The sequence below is a fragment of the Chenopodium album genome, chromosome 22, assembly GCF_948465745.1.
Source record: "Chenopodium album chromosome 22, dcCheAlbu1.1, whole genome shotgun sequence".
NCBI lineage: Eukaryota > Viridiplantae > Streptophyta > Magnoliopsida > Caryophyllales > Amaranthaceae > Chenopodium > Chenopodium album.
Window position 1 is genome coordinate 14284252 of NC_137855.1, and position 4888 is coordinate 14289139.

General features: G+C 30.1%; 1 pseudogene; it reads left to right on the forward strand.

The window, feature by feature from the left end:
- The first annotated feature begins 943 nt into the window (after nucleotides 1-943).
- Nucleotides 944-1733, forward strand: LOC145604000 (cytosolic sulfotransferase 5 pseudogene; annotated as a pseudogene).
- Nucleotides 1734-4888: the final 3155 nt, after the last annotated feature.

The following is a 4888-nucleotide window of genomic DNA, read 5'->3' on the forward strand; positions in this document are numbered from 1 at the left end:
AAAACTATTGGTAGTAAGTTATTTTAGAAGATTTTTGATCGTCAATCATATCTGTTTTTTTATTTAAATAATTCATATTGTACTAACAACCAAAAACCGTCGATTATAGGTTATAACGAAGACTTTTGGCCGACAATTTATTATCGTCGGTAAAATTCCGCTTTCCTTCGTTATGCTTTTTTTGCACTATAGGGGGATTACGCATCCTAATACTCATTTTAACCTTAAATATATTTAGTTATACGGGTACAAATATTATGTATAAAAATTGATACTATAGTATAAACAGAGACAAAGCTAACAAAACCTAATACGCCTATATTTTTGTTTTTTTATGTATAAATCATTATATGTAGTAGTTAAAGAGGATCTTGTCAATAAATGTGCAATTTTTGCAATACTTCTAGAATCTAGACCCCACAACCAATTCACAACTACAATCATTGAGACATCACACCAACATCGCATTTTAAAATCAAGAGGATAACATACAAACAAAAGGCCTAATCCTAATCTGACCTTGTACAACCTATAATGAGATGAATATAATTAGGTATTAGTTATTAAAAAGGTGTCGACTAGGGTGGTGGAAGTAAGTACATATATGCAGGATAACAATAACACAAGACAATCTACATCTTCTTACGATTCCAAACAAGCAATCTCAAGACACTAGTTTTTGAATCCACATAAAATTAGATGGAGTATCGAACCACTACTAACACTCCAATAATTGAGAAGAATGATGAGAAAAATAGCTACCAAAAAGAGATGGATGAAACATTATTACTAGCCAATCTTCCAAACACACAGAAATTCCGGGTTTAGAGCTTACGTTGTACAAAGGATGTTGGCACCCCTCAAAGGTGATTCCCGATGTTATCAAAGCTCAACAACATTTCCAAGCTCATGACACGGATATTATCTTAGTAAGCAAGCCAAAATGTGGCACAACTTGGTTAAAATCCTTGGTATATTCCATTGTTCATCGTACCGAATTTACCAACACCAATCACCCTTTGCTCACCAAAAACCCTCATGAATTAGTACCCTTTTTGTTCAATTTCTACGTAGATGACCAAAAAGCTCTTGGTTTGAAACATATTTCTCCCCCTAAGATTTTCGCGACGCATGAACCTTACGAAGCACTTAATAAGTCGGTGAAGGAGACCGCATGCAAATTGGTGTATATAACTCGAAATCCGTTTGATGTACTTGTTTCAGGATGGTACTTCACTGCATCAAATGAGCGAGTGAAAAGTAAAAACGGTGTTTCCTTTGAAACTTACTTTGACTTATTCTGTAGGGGTATGGACCTCGGTGGACCGCACTGGGATAATGTGTTAGGGTATTGGAAGCAAAGGTTGGAGAAGCCGAATAAGGTTTTATTTCTTAAATACGAAGATTTAAAGAAAGATGGTATCACCGAGTTGAAGAGATTGGCTAAGTTCTTAGGGTGTGAATTTTTCTTAGATGAGGAAAAACACGGGGTTATTGAGGAGATTTTAGAGCTATGTAGCTTGAGAAATTTGAAGGAATCGGAGGTGAATAAAACAGGGATATATAAAGTATCAAAAGAAATTAATGTAGACAACAAGAGGTTTTTCAGAAAGGGAGAAATTGGTGATTGGGTCAATCATTTAAGCCCTCCCATGTTTGAAAGATTAGATCAAGTGATAAAAGAGAAGTTTGCTGGTTCAGGCTTAGAATTCAAGATTTATGCATCCAAATAATTATTAGTTGCGGTTTACAAGTTATTTAATCAATTTTACCTTGAAAAAAAAAAAGTTATGCACGTTTCTCAGCCTTGATAATCATTAAGGCTCTATTTTGTGAGGATTTTTTTAAAAGGGTCGCTCACCGGTTCATTTATTTTGTTTCCAAGTGAATGTATGTCCTTGTGTTTGTGTAACGTTTTCTTGGTTTGATGAATTTCGCTCATTTTACTAGCAAAAAAACTTGTAATATAAGATAAGTTTGTTGTTCTTCTGTATGATTATATTGTATGTTGCAAGTTTATTAAAATCAAGTTGTATGTGGCTAGCCACATGGTGTGGCAACATTGGTTTATAAGAGTAATTTTCATTTATATGTTTGAGTAACTTCATTTTTTCATAAGAGTATCCCTATGTTGTCCATAAAAGTAACTCAAATTTATTATACGAGTAAAATCAAGTAATTTGAAAATAAGTAACCTCATTTGTTCATTTGAGTAACCTCTATTCTTATGTTTTAAAAAATGAAAGAATTATTCCACTTATTTAAGAGAGTAACCCCTTTTTCTCATTTAAGTAACCTAGATACGTTAAGGTAACCCCATTTGCTCATCACCGTGACCTCTATTACTTAATTAATTGATTTATATGTGATTATGTGAAGTGGCCACACCATGTGGCTAGCCACATATAAGAATTTGTATAAAATAAATTATCTAAAAGTTTATCTTTTTGATCTGGAAATAATTATTTAAATTCGAATTTTTTTTCATATATTAAATATATTCCGAAAATGTTATTAATTTACACAATTAGTTAAATTCTTGTACGAAAGTTATTGGTAAATTATTTTGCTTGCCAAAAAAGTAATTAATATTTATAAAATATAATTTAATCCCTCAAGTACAATGTACATTTTTTGTTTCATTTATTGACATATACTAATCATGTTTTCTAATTAACTTATTCAGATTGAAAAATCAGTAAATCTTGTATGCGGATAGTCACATGATGTAACAAAATTTGTTTATAAGAGCAGTAATACAAATTCATTTTATGAGTAAGGCTTTGTTCTCTTCACCTTAATAATTAATATTTCCTCTATTTTTTAATCGCAATGTTTGGAATTTTACATTATTCACCCACACTCCTTTGATCGTCTTATTAGATTTTTCTTGAAATATACTTTCATAATATCAACATTGTATAATTTTTAAAATACAACTTAAGATATTGGCAAGTATGAAATCCCCAATAATGTTTCGATTAAAAAAGAATGGAGAAAGCAAAATTCAATAATAATGATTTCAGTTCGGTAAATATAATTTTAGTATAGTGAAAAATAATTTATATTCACTAAAAATAAGTTCATTTAAGTGAAAATCAGTAACTTTGAAGAACATATATATCAGACAATTAGTAATAAAAAAAGTATAAATAATTTCAATTCAATAATAATTTAACTTCAGTTTGAAAATAATTTAATTAAAAATAATTTCAATTCCATAAAATTGTGCGAGAAGATAAACTGTAAAATTTTCATAACTGTTAGAAATTAACTTAGGTTTCCTCGAGTAACTTGTATTCACTATAACCACATTTGTTTATTTGAGTAACCCCTATTATTTTGATCTTAATTTTTCCATTAAATTGGAATAGCTTCATAATATCCATTCTTTTATTTCGTCTAATATTGATCTTTCATTTCTAATGTTTTAAAAATATCCACCTCAGTGCTTGATAATATTAGTGAGACATGGAAGTTACACTGTCACTAGGAAGAAAATATATAATAGTTCGTATTTTTTGTTCATGAATCACGAGTTGCCTCAAGTCTCACTAGACAGTAGACACTACTTGCCAGTTGCCACGGATTAGGTAGTGCAGTAGATATAGTCGTTGAACTGAACTGTCCATCTGTTGTCATGTTTGAAATTTGATCAAGGAAAATAATTGGATTTAGGCAATTCGAGGGATAACATGACCCAACATGGAAAAAAGCAAATACTTCCTTTGTATTCGTATCTTTTTATTTCTTTTAGGCCTTGTTTGGTTGGATGTAGGAAGTAGAAATTCCCATGAAATTTCAATTCCCATGAAATTTCAATTCCTATGAAATTTCCAAAAATTGTTTGGTTGAATGTAGGAATTTCGACTTTTCATGGGAAGTTCCACTTACCTAGGGGGGACTAGGTAAGTTGATTCCTCCATTTTGTGGGAAGTGGAACTTCCTAGGAAGTCCCAATTCCTACATTATTGTCAACCAAACAAGCATGCATAAATTCATTTCCCAGGAAATTAAAATTCCCATGAATTTGTTTGTCAACCAAACAAGGTCTTAAAGTTTGAGATAACTCTTATTAATAGTGTTTGCACTAATATATCTTGTAAAATATTTATTTACTTATTTACCCTCATTCATGTTAATTACCTTTTTTTTATTATTATTATTCTTAAGAATAGTGTGCAGATATATATATCCTTGTCAAAAATATATATATATATATATATATATATATATATATATATATATATATATATATATATATATATATATATATTTGTTTCCTAATTTTTTTTCCTCATTCATGTTAACTGCCCTAGATAAAATTAATGTCCTATTTTAACCTGCACACAACATGGAGCTTTTACCAATAACATCTTTAATTACGGAGTATCAATAAATATAAATTGTAAAAGTTACCAATTGGCAGTTTATGTAGTGGTAATTGGGATTACACTTTGGTAGGGAGGACTCATGTTCGATCCCCCACAACAACAATTGGAAGGGGATTGGAACCAAACCACCCAAAACTGATCCCCAAATCCGGATTAGGCCAAAGAGTGAACCGGGTGGAACACCAAAAAAAAAAAATTGTAAAAGTTATTATTCGAAATATATACATTGAGACGATTATTCTAACAAGTATTCACATGACTATATTTATTATTATGTATAAAGTAATAATGGAGGTCAAGTTGGAGTATATAAATAGTGCCAAAGAATATCAATGCATTAGAAATCTTATTACTCTTCATGTATATAATATTCATATAAAATAATCCATAATAATTTGAGGAAAAATTTATCAATTACTACCTTAAAAAAAAGTGTCTTGTCAATTACAAACTATCCCTAAAAAATGTTGTTAATTTTTTTTTTTAAACAGTAA